This window comes from Aotus nancymaae, unplaced genomic scaffold, assembly GCF_030222135.1.
Source record: "Aotus nancymaae isolate 86718 unplaced genomic scaffold, 86718_ANA_hifiasm-v0.15.2.pri h1tg000032l_0, whole genome shotgun sequence".
Lineage (NCBI taxonomy): Eukaryota > Metazoa > Chordata > Mammalia > Primates > Aotidae > Aotus > Aotus nancymaae.
In genome coordinates, this window is record NW_026988445.1 from 21,340,781 (window position 1) to 21,353,431 (window position 12,651).

General features: G+C 45.5%; 1 pseudogene; it reads left to right on the forward strand.

Moving 5' to 3' along the window:
- Positions 1-416: 416 nt before the first annotated feature.
- Positions 417-2,301, forward strand: LOC105721987 (bifunctional 3'-phosphoadenosine 5'-phosphosulfate synthase 1-like; annotated as a pseudogene).
- The last annotated feature ends 10,350 nt before the right edge of the window (positions 2,302-12,651 follow it).

The window sequence follows — 12,651 nt, forward strand, 5'->3', positions numbered from 1 at the left end:
AGCCACTGTGCCCAGCCTTCTTTCTTTTCTTAAATCAGCTTTATGGAGGTACAATTCACACACAATAAAATTCACCAACCTTTAGCATGAAATTTGCTACATTTTAACAAATGTGGACAGTTTTGTAGCCAGCACTAGAATCAGGATAGGAAACACGAGATAAAACCCCTACAAGATCCCTCCCTTACAGTCAATCCCTTTTCTCCACCCCAGCCCTGCCAGCCACGGATCCACTTTCTGTTGCTATCATTTTGTTTCTAGAATTTCGTATGAATGGAATCTTATAGTATGTGGTCTTTTGTGCCTGACTTTTTTCAGTTAGTGTACTGCTGAGCCCCGCCACACTTGCTGGCCTGCCCTCCTCCTGCTACCCTTCCAGCGCGGAGAATCCCAGCTGCCCTGCAGGCTCCGTGGTCATGGAGATCCCCAGGAGACTGCGCAAGAAAGTCAAGCTGAGCAATAACATGCAGAGAATGCAGAGAGCAACTAATGTCACCTACCGAGCCCATCGTATCAGCAGAAACAAGAAAGGTCAGGTTGTGGGGACCAGAGGTGGCTTTCATGGCTGCACAGTTTGGCTAACAGGCTTGTCTGGAGCAGGAAAGACTACGGTGATCGTGGCTTTGAAGAGTACCTGGTTTGCCATGGTATTCCATGCTACACTCTGGATGGTGACAATATTCGTCAAGGTCTCAGGGAAAATCTTGGCTTTAGTCCTGAAGACAGAGAAGAGAATGTTCACACATAGCAGAAGTTACAGAACTATTTGCAGGTGCTGGTTTAGTGTGAGCACAAGTTTTATATCACCTCATACTCAGGTTCGCAGCGATGCAAGGCAAATTCAGGAGGATGCAAGTTCACCGTTTTTTGAAGTATTTGTTGATGCTCCTCTGCATGTTTGTGAACAGAGGGATGTCAAAGGACTCTACAAAAAAGCCGAGGCAGGAGAAATTAAAGGTTTCACTGGGATCGATTCTGAATATGAAAAGCCAGAGGCCCCTGAATTGGTGCTGAAAACAGACTCCTGTGATGTCAATGACTGTGTCCAGCAAGTTGTGGAACTTCTACAGGAACGAGATGTTGGACCTGCAGATGCATCTTATGAAGTCAAATAACTGTATGTGCCAGAAAATAAACTTCATTTGGCAAAAACAGATGCAGAAACGTTACCAGCACTGAAAATTAATAAAGTGGATATGCAGCGGGTGCAGGTTTCGACAGAAGGTTGGCCAACCCCATTGAATGGCTTTATGAGAGACAGGGAGTAATTGCAGTGCCTTCATTTTGATCGTCTTCTGGATGGAGCTGTCATCAACTTGTCAGTACCTATAGTTCTGACAAGTTCTGCTGCTCCTGAAGATAAAGAGAGTCTGGACGGCTGTACAGCATATACTCTGATGTATGAGGACCGCCATGTGGCCATTCTTCACAATCCAGAGTTTTATGAGCACAGGAAAGAGGAGCGCTGTGCCAGACAGTGGGGAACAACATGCAAGAAGCACCCCCACATCAAGATGGTTATGGAACAAGGATATTGGCTGATTGGAGGAGATCTTCAAGTCTTGGACCGAGTTTATTGCAATGATGGTCTTGATCAGTATCATCTTACTCCTACTGAGCTAAAGCAGAAATTTAAAGATATGAATGCTGATGCTATGTTTGCATTTCAGTTACGCAACCCAGTGCACAATGGACATGCCCTGTTAATGCAGGATACCCATAAGCAAACTTCTAGAGAGGGGCTACTGGCACCCCATCCTCCTCCTTCACTCTCTGGATGGCTGGACAAAGGATGATGATGTTCCTTTGATGTGGCATTTGAAGCAGCATGCTGCAGTGTTGGAGGAAGGAGTCCTGAATCCTGAGATGACCATCCTGGGAAGTGGTGGCCATCTTCCCATCTCCCACGATGTATGCCAGACCAGCTGAGGTCCGGTGGCATTGCAGAGCACGGATGGTTGCAGGAGCCAAACTTCTACATTGTTGGACGAGACCCTGCTGGCATACCTCATCCAGAAACAAGGAAGGATCTTTATGAGCCAAGTCATGATGCCAAAGGGCTGACAATGGCCCCTGGTTTAATCACTTTGGAAATAATAGTTCCCTTTCGAGTTGCAGCGTACAACAAGAAAAAGGAGCGTATGGACTACTATGACTTGAACACCATGAAGACTTTGAATTTATTTCAGGAACGTGAATGCACAAACTTGCCCGAGAAGGCCAGAAATCACCTGAAGGTTTCATGGCTCCCAAGGCTGGACTGTGCTGATGGAATACTACAAATCCTTGGAGAAAGATTAGGCTGCTAACCCAGTCACTCCACCTTTGAAATGTTACTAGTAACAAGAGGGGACCACTCAGTCTTGGTTGGCATTTTTCATGGTGTCTGCCTGGACATGCTTCCTTTTTTTTTTTTTTTTTAATTGCATTTTAGGTTTTGGGGTACATGTGAAGAACATGCAAGATTGTTATATAGGTGCATACGTGGCAGTGTGATTTGCTGCCTTCCTCCCCTTCACCTATATGTGGCGTTTCTTCCCATGCTATCTCTCCCCAACTCCCCACCCCCCGGACATGCTTCCTAAAAACAGACCATTTCCTTTAGTTGCATCAGTTTTGTTCTGCCTTTCGAGTTTTGTTTTGAATGAGTATAACACACTGATGGTTTTAATGTATCTTTTCCATTTATTATAGTTATATTCTTATAATACAATTTTAAAATTTTGTCCTTTTATATTATATTTATGCTTCTATCTTATGATTTTTTCAAGCTGTTATGTTAGTTGTAACCAGTAGTACACACGTTGAGTCTCGCTTTTTTCCTTTTGAAAAAAGAAAAAATTACCAAATAATAAACTTGGCTAGACCTTGTTTTGGGAATTTTAAAAGACATCTGTTGCAACTAGATTTTTTTTTCTACATTCAAAATAGAAACTGCTTCCTTTCTTCTTTCCAGTCAGTTATTGAGCTTTTCAGCTGTTATAATCTAAAGTATTCTTATGATCTGCGTAAGCTCTGAACAAACTTCTTTACTCAATAAAATTAATTTTTTGGCAAAAAGAAAGCATACTGCTTTGAGATTCAGCCATGTTGTTACACATATGTGCAGTTGATTCTTGTTTTTAGTTGCCAATGAGCATTTTACGGCTGTACAAACATTTGTTATCCAGTCACAAGTTGATGGACACTTGGGTTACTTCCAGTTTTTAGCTATCACAAATAAAGCTGCTATGAATGTTTATGTGAATACATGTTTTCATTTCTCTTGGGTAAATATTTAGGTGTAGGATGGCTCGGCTGTATGGGTGATGTATATTGAAATATTTGAGAAATTGCCAAACTGTTTTCCAAAGTGAGTGGATCATTGTCCGTTCCCAGCAGCGGTCTGTGGGAGTTCCGGTGGCGCCACATCCTTGCCAACACTATCCGTCTTTTTCATTTTAGCCATTTTAGTGGATATGTAGATGTATTTCATTGCGATTTCAAATTGCATTTTCTTTTTCTTTCTTTCTTTCTTTCTTTTTTTTTATTTTTTGAGCCAGGGTCTTGCTCTGCCTCCCAGTCTAGGGTGCAGTGGTGTGATCACAGCTCACTGATGTTGCCTCGACGTCCTGGGCTCAAGCTTTCCTCCCACCTCGGTCTTCCATGCAGTTGGGACTACAGATGTGTGCACATCACCATGCCCAGCTAATCTCTTTGATGTGTGTTTGTTTTAGTAGAGACAAGGTCTCATTATGTTGCCCAGGCTAGTCTTGAACTCCTGGACTTAAACTCTCCTCCCACCTTGGTCTCCCAAAGTGCTAGGATTACAGGCATGAGCCACTGCATGCAATCTGATTTTCTTTTTTTTGAGACGGAGTCTTGCTCTGTCACCCAGGCTGGAGTGCAGTGGCATGATCTTGGCTCACTGCACCCTCCACCTCCCAGGTTTAAGCAATTATCTTGCCTCAGTCTCCCAAGTAGCTGGGATTACAGGCACCCACCACCACACCCATCTAATTTTTGTATTTTTGGTAGAGACAGGGTTTCACCAGGTTGTCCAGGATGATCTCAAACTCCTGACCTCAGGTGATCCACCCACCTCGGCCTCTCAAAGTGCTGGAATTACAGGCGTGAGTCACCACCCCGGCCATGATTTGTATTTTCTCAATGATGAATGATGTTGATTTCCTTAGCCATTTGTATATTTTCTTTGGTGAAGTGTCTAATCAAATATTTCACTTCCTCCCCAATACTTTTAAAGTATTTAAAAAAAAATTTTTTTTTTGAGACAGAGTCTCACTCTGTTGCCATGCCCAGGCTGGAGTGCAGTGGCACAATCTCGGCTCACTGCAACCTCCGCCTCCTGAGTTCAAGCAATTCTCCTGCCTCAGCCGTCTGAATAGCTAGGACTACAGGCGCACACCACTACGCCCAGCTAGTATTTTTAGTAGAGCCAGGGTTTCACCATGTTGGCCAGGATGGTCTTGATCTCTTGACCTCATGATCTGCCCGCCTCGGCCTCCCAGAGTGCTGGGATTACAGGTGTGAGCCACCGTGCCTGGCCTAAAATTTTTAAAATTAGTTTGGCTTCTGATTTCTGAGTTGTAATAGTTCTTTATATATTCAGAATACAACTCATTTAACAGATACATATTTTGCAAATATTTTCTCCCATTCTGTGGCTTGCTTTTTTGTTTTCTTAACAGTGTACTTTTTTTTAAAACAAAGTCTCACCCTGTTGCCCAGGCTGGAGTGCAGTGGCATGATCATAGCTCACTGCAGCCTCAAACTCCTGGGCTCAAGCCATCCTCCCACCTCAGCCTCCCAAGTAGCTAGGACTACAGGCACATGCTACTTTGCCTAGCTAATTTTTTTTTTTCTGTGGAGATTGGGGTTTTGCTATATTGCGCAGGTTGATCTCTAACTCCTGGGCTCAAGAGATCCCCCTGCCTCAGTCTCCCAAAGTGCTGGAATTACAGGAATGAGCCACTGTGCCAGGCCAACAGTGTACTTCGAAGAGCAAAAGTTTCAAAGTTTGATGATGACCCATTTATTGATTTCTTATTTTTAATGAATTGTGCTTTTAGAGTCATTTGTATTAACTATGGGTTCTTATTTTCGGTATTGTCGACGCTCTGACATCTGGGGCCTTTCTGAGCCAAAAGGGGCTGCTCCTCCCAGGCAGAGTAAGCTAATTCCCAGAGACAGCAAAGGACAGGCCTGCAAGCATGCCTTTCATATGCAAACCGATCAACCCAGAGCTCACACCCCCAACCACTTCCCTTAGTGGGTTCCCACACTCTGGACCATTATCTACCTGCCCCAGTCACCCCAGAACCTGGTACCAGACCACTAGGGACAGTACCTGTGGCCGAGAGCCACCAAAGTGTTCAGACTGCCCAATACTAACCCTGCCTAGCCTGCTTATCTGCACTCATTCTATTTCCTCCTGTGAAAACCGCGATGAAGGCTCCCGCCCACAGCTCCCATCACCCCAGCCTGCTGCCTTGCCTGAGTACTTCTCCACGTGGGCCTGCGTGGAGTCCCACGCCTCCCGTCTCTAGGGACTGTGAGTATAACAGAAAACTTTTCCTTGATAACAATTATTGTCATATCTGTTTGTCTTACCATACCCAATTAGAACAAACCTCAGGTACGATTAGAAGTCACTTCCGAGAAGTCTTTGCCTAACACAGCCTCACAAAGATTTGCTATATGTTTTCTTCTAGAACAGAGGTCACCAAGCTATGGCCTGCGGGCCAGCGGCTTGTTTTTCTAAATAAGGTTTTACGGGAACAAAGCCATACCCTTCATTTTTGTCATGTTTACGGCTGCTTTTGCGCCGTGACAGAGTTAAGCAGACACGACAGAGACCACATGGCACAGAAGCCTAAACCTCTGCTACGTCACCCTTTAAGAAATAGTATGATCACCTCTGTTTTAAACATTTAATAGTTTTAGTTCTTACATTTAAATCTAAGACCCATTCTGAGTTAAATATTTTTATGATGTGAAGTAAAAGTTAAGTTTATTTTTGCGTATAAACATCCAGTTGTTTCTTTTTCAAACAAGACTATCGTTTCCACATTGAATTATGTTGGTAGTCGTCAAACATTAATCGACCATATAGTTGTTTCTCAGCTTTTTATTCTGTTCCGTTGATCTTCATGTCTATTCTTCTACCAATTCTGCCCCGTCACATCTATGGTGTCTTTCTAGTAAATCTTAAAATCATTCAATATAAACCCTCCAATTTTACTCTTTTTTTCCTTCAAAATAGTTCTGGCTATTTTAGATATTTGAATTTCCATGATTTTTTAGAATTAGCTTGTCAAACTCTTATTATTATTTTTTTTTATTTTAAAGCCATCTCTAGTAACAAAAGAAAAAATAGGCTGTGGATGGTGGTTCATGCCTGTAATCTCAGCACTTTGGGAGGCCAAGGCGGGTGGATCACCGGAGGTCGGGAGTTAGAGACCAGCCTGGCCAAAATGGCAAAACTCTAAGACCCATTTTCTATTAACTACATGTTTTTGTTTTTGGTATTGTCGATGCTCTGACATCTGGGGCCTTGCTGAGCCTAAAGGGGCTGCCCCTCTTTTGTATACAAAATACTAAAGTTAGCCGGGTGCGGTGGCTCACGCCTGTAATCCCAGCACTTTGGGAGGCTGAGGAGGGTGGATCACGAGGTCAGGGGTTCGAGACCAGCCTGACCAACATGGTGAAACTCGGTCTCTACTTAAAAATATAAAAATTAGCTGGGCATGATGGTGCACACCTGTAATCCCAGCTACTTGGGAGGCTGAGGCAGGAGAATTTCTTGAACCTGGGAGGTGGAGGTTGTGGCGAGCCGAGAGTGCACCATTGCACTCCAGCCTGGGCAATAGAGTGAGACTCGATCTCAAAATTAATAAATAAATAAATAAATAAAATACTAAATTTTGTATTTTTAGTATCTACTAAAAATACAAAAATTTAGCCAGGCTCAGTGGCGTGCAGCTGTAGAGTCAGCTACGGAGGCTGAGACAGGAGAATTGCTTGAGCCTGGGAGGCAGGGATTGCAGTGAGCTGAGATCACACCATTCCACTCCAGCCTGGGTAACAGAGCAAGACCTTGTCTCAAAAACAAAACAAAACAAACCTGCTGAGATTTTGTATGGGTTGCTTTGAATCTATAGATCAATTTAGAATTAACATCTTAATACTACTGAGTCTTTCAATCCATTAACATGGTATTTCTGTATACTTTGGTCTTTCTAAACTTCTGTCAGCACCTTGGGAGGCCAAGCGGGGGTGGGGGGTAAATCACCTGAGGTCGGGAGTTCGAGACCAGCCTGGCCATCGTGGTGAAACCCCCATCTCTACTAAAAATACAAAAAATTAGCTGGGCGTGGTGGTGTGTGCCTGTAATCCCAGCTACTCAGAAGGCTGAGACAGGAGAATCCCTTGAACCCGGGAGGCAGAGATTGCAGCGAGCCGAGATGGCACCACCACACTCCAGCCTGAGCAACAAGAGCAAAATTCTGTCTCCTCCTCTCTCCCCCAAGAAAGAAACTCAGTATATCTAAAAGATACCTGCATCCCCATGTTTATTGCAGCAGTATTCACAATTGCCAGGATAGGAAGTCATCCTGTGTTTATCAATAGATGGAAAGAGAAAGAAAATGTGGAATATACACACAATAAAATACTATCCAGTCATTAAAAAAAAAATAAAATCCCATCATTTGTAGCAACATGGATGGAACTGAAGGTTATTATGCTAAATGAAGTAAGCCAGGCACGGAAAGACAAATCTTGCACGTTCTCACTCACACGTGGGAACGAAAAGGTGGCTCCCATGGAGCTAGAGAGTAGAATGATGGTTATCAGAGGTTGGGAAGAAAAGTATTGGCGGGGAGGATGAAGAGAAGTCGGATGATAGGTACAAAAATGCAGTTAGCTAGAGGAAATGCGTTCTAGTATTCTATAGTACAGTAGGAAAACTACAGTTCATAATTTATAGTTAATATATTTATGGTATATTTCAAAATAGCTCAAATAGAAGAATTGTAATGTTCCCAACACAAAGAAAAGATAAATGTTGGAATTACCCTGATTTCATCATTACTCATCATATACATATATCAAAATATCACATGTATCCCAAAATATGTACAACTATGATATATCCATTTTTTAGGTCCCCTCCAAAAAAAGAACCGCTTTTCTTTTCTTTTTTTTTTTTTTTTGAGACAGAGTTTTGCTCTTGTTGCCTAGGCTAGAGTGCAATAGCGCCATCTTGGCTCACCGCAACCTCCCCCTACCAGGTTCAAGCGATTCTCCTGCCTCAGTCTCCCAAGTAGCTGGGATTACAGGCATGCGCCACCACATCCAGCTAATTTTGTATCTTTCATAGAGACAGGGTTTCACCTTGTTGGTCATGCTGGTCTTGAACTCCTGATCTTAGGTGATCTACCTGCTTCAGCCTTCCAAAGTGCTAGGATTACAGGTGTGAGCCACCGAGCCTGGCCAAGAACAGCCTTTCATTTCTACCTTGTCTGTGGCCTCCCAAACCAAAATACAGGTCTCAGCGCATTTCAAGGGCTTCCCACCTGGTCCTCGATCTCCTTGACTCCCCTTGGGCCTAAGAAGTATGGCTTCTCCGCCTTTCCCTCTGGTGGATGGCCTTGGACAAAACCCACCTCACACTGACAGAGACACAAGGGGTAATCCAAGGGAGGTAAGTGAGAAGTTACCCGCAGAAGAGGGAACTTTTGAGAGAAGAAACCAGGTAGCCATGAGGCCTTTGAAAACAGAAGGCTGTCAAGGCAGACTTGAAGCGAGAATACATGTGAATTAGCAAGCACAGGAGATAGAGAAAGCACTAAGTATTAGAAAGAAGTGAAGATGGGGCCGGGCGCGGTGGCTCACGCCTGTAATCCCAGCACTTTGGGAGGTTGAGGCGAGTGGATCACTTGAGGCCAAGAGTTCGAGACCAGCCTGGCCAACATGGCAACACTCCCCGCCCCGTCTCTACTAAAAATACAACAATTAGCCGGGCGTGGTGGCAGGCACCTGTAATCCCAGCTACTCGGGAGGCTGAGGCAGGAGACTCTCTTGAACCCAAGAGGGAGAGACTGTAGTGAGTTAAGATCACACCACTGCACTCCAGCCTGGGTGACAGAGTAAGATTCCATCTCAAAAAAAAAAAAAAGTGAAAATAGAAATAGGGAGAGGATAAAGAGATTTTTAATTTTTTAAAAAGCTGTGTTAAGCTAATCAAGTTCCATGAGATCATGCAGAAATGCAGCTACCATAGTATCTAAAGGACTCTGAAGTGGGTGGCCTGCCTGGTTCGAACCCTCCCCGCCCCAACTTATTCACTGTGCAATCCTGGGTAAGTTACCTAAACTCTGTGCCTCTGTTTCCTCATTTGTGACGGTTGTTGTAGGGATCAAGTTATTGCATGTAAAGTACTTCAAACAACTCCAGGCCCTTAAGCACAAGAGACCTGTTTTTAGTTCTTTCATCATCTTCCTCCTCGTCATTATGTACCTATGAATTCACCCACCTGGATTTTACCGGCATTCCAAGATTTCCTTGCACAGTGCCAAAAGTTACTGTTCACAATTGTACTCACAATCTGTGCACTCTTATTAGAATATGGGCAAGAGCTTGGATGGAGTTGCCTACAAGAGAAAGTGGGCATATAGGGAGCATTTTTTAAATATTTGCATTGAGGTAGTCTGTCATTGCAGTGGGAGCAAAATTTGACAGGCAGTAGAGTGGGTGAGGTACAGCTCCACACTAACCAGCTGAGCCGTGTGAGCAAATATTGAGGACTCCTTTTTTTTTTTTGAGACGGAGTCTCACTCTGTTGCCCAGGCTGGAGTGCAATGGTGCGATCTCAGCTCGCTGCAGCTTCTGCTTCCCGGATTCAAGTGATTTTCGTGCCTCAGCCTCCTGAGTAGCTGGGACTACAGGAGCGCACCTCCATGCCCGGCTAATGTTTTTTGAATTTCAGTAGAGACGGGGTTTCACCATGTTGGACAGTCTGGTCTTGAACTCCTGACCTCTGGTGATCAGCCTGCCTTGGCCTCCCAAAGTGCTGGAGTTACAGGTGGGAGCCACCGAGCCCAGCCATCAGGCTCCTTCTAATGTGTTTACATTTAATCATTCAATTTGCATAACTCTAGCTTCCTGCCTGCCCTAGACGTGCGGCTTTGTTGCAAAACTGACATGCTTTAAAATTAATTTGAAATGCATGTATCTTTTGCTATCCCAAAGATGGCAATAGAGCTACACTGCATTTCTAGAGACCACCAACACTTCCTTTCTTCCTGAGCAGAGCATTTAACTCCCTTTTCAAACTACTGACTATCTGGGGCAGTGTGCCATGATGCCCCGGGGAAGCTCCGTGGATCTGGAAGGCAACTTGGGACATCTGGTCTGGCCAGCCCACCCACGTAATGCGTTCAGCAGACCTGCCACCTACACAGAGGGCTGAGCCTCTGAGCTCCCACAGGCTCTACCCTATAAGCAAAGACTGAAGATTCTTTGTTTATAAGGAAAAGAGAAGAAAGAAAAGAAGCAATTAAACAGAATGGCAGGAGTTCGCAGAGTCTGTCAGTTTCTTGAGAGCCACGCCAGGGTCTCGCCTATCTTTGTAGGCTGTGAAGTGAGGCACCCAGTAGAACTGAGGCACCCAGTGGGTGCTGGCTGAGGTCTCCCTCCTCTCCCTTGGCAGGGTCCTTTCTGAGGCCCCCCATTCCTCCATCTGCAGCAATCCCCCGCACCCCCGTGGGCTTCCTTCTTCCCGCCACCTCTGCGTGCTGGGCCCTCTGGGTTCTGTCTTCCTCCTACTGGGAGCTCCCTTTCCAAATGACCTCCTGTCCTCTGTGGGCCCAGACCTCCACTTATGGGCTGTGAACCCCCATCTCCAACTCCAGCCCGATCTCTCTTCTCAATACCCAGCGGCCACTTTCATCCACGTCCCCCAGGCATCTTAAATTCAGTGTTTCCAAAGCGGGAATTCACAGATTTCCCAAACGCACTTGCGCACCTGGGTTCCTCATCCAGCCCAGGACACCACCTTTCCCCGACTCGCTCTGCCTAAAACCCGAATCTTCTTTGACTTCTCCCTCCCTCTTTCCCTCATGCCTAACGATAGTAATGGTGTTGCTAATATGTATTGAGTACATCCAGCATGCTAGACATACACGAATCCCCAGCAGTTTCCTTTGATACACCTGTTGCATGAGGCAGGTACTGCTACCAACAGCATTTCGTAGATGAGGAAGTGGGGTGTGGAGAGCTGGCTCCAGGTGGCAGAGCTGATGGAGAGCTAGGCTGAGACTGGGATCCGTTTGACTCCAGAGTTTGAGCCTTTTGTACCACTCTGCCCCACCCTTGATCGCCACATGCCCTAAAAACAAAACAAAACGCAAAACGCTCCACCACTCAACAATTTTGGTGACCACTATCCCATCTCTGTGAGGGCCGGGAGTCCCCAGAGCACACAGAGTAGCTCCCAGGCCTATAATTCACCCCAAGGCTTTTGGCTCTAAAAATCTGGTAAACAGCCACCTTGGCCCAAGCCGACACTGCGTGGCCCGCCTTCCCCTGGGCCCAGCAAGGCTGAAAGCGAGTCTAGAAGGTGGAAAGGAGGGAAGGGAGGCTCCTCTGTCCTTGCTTCAGAGAAAACCTTCTCCAGTCTCAGCGTCATCAGCACGCATGTGGCCTGCTCTTCAGCGGATCTCACCGGTATCACCTTCCAGGATTTCAGGCAGAGATGGGGCCCCTGAGGCCGCCCTGGGAAGCCTGAGGTGTGGAGGGGGATTCAGGATGTGCCTCTGTTTGTGTGCAAGTGTGAGTGTGTATGTGTGAATGCGGAGGTGGCTGAGTGTATGCATGTGTGTGTATGTGTATTTGAGAGTCATGTGGGTGTCTGTGTATGCATGTGTGTGGGTGTTGTGTGTGTACGTGTGCACATGTGTAGTAAATGTAATTTTGTGGGTGTGTGTGCATGAGTGTATGTGAGAGTGTCATGTAGGTATGTGTGTGTGAATGTGGACGTGCATTGAGTGGCTGTATACAAGTGAGTGTTAAGTGTATGTGTGTGCATGGGTGAGTGCGGGTGAGTGTTGTGTGGGTGTGAGTGTGCATGTGTGGGTGTGAGTGCTATGTGGAGGTGGTGTGATGTGAGTGTGCATGAGTGTGTGTGTATGTGAGCATGTTATGTGTGTGTGTGAATGTGGATGTGCATGTGGGTGTGTACACATGTTAGTGAGTCTTATGTGGGTGTGAGTGTTGTGTGTGTGTGTGAGCATGTTATGTGTGTGTGTGAATTTGGATGTGCATGTGGGTGAGTGTATACATGTGAGTGTTATGTGGGTGTATGTGTATGTGGGGGTGTTATGTGAGTGTGTGTGGTGTGTGGGTGAGTGTATGTGTGTGTGTCATGTGGGTGTGTGTGTGAATGTGGATGTGCATGTGGGTGAGTGTATACATGTGAGTGTTATGTGGGTGTATGTGTATGCGGGGATGAGTGTTGTGTGAGTGTATGGTGTGTGTGGGCACAGAATTTATCTGATCCCAAACCATTTTCACACCCACTCTCCCATTCGAAGGCCCATTAAAGGCCCCAAGCACTCCCGGTCCCTCCCTGCCTGTGGAAGGGACGATCTT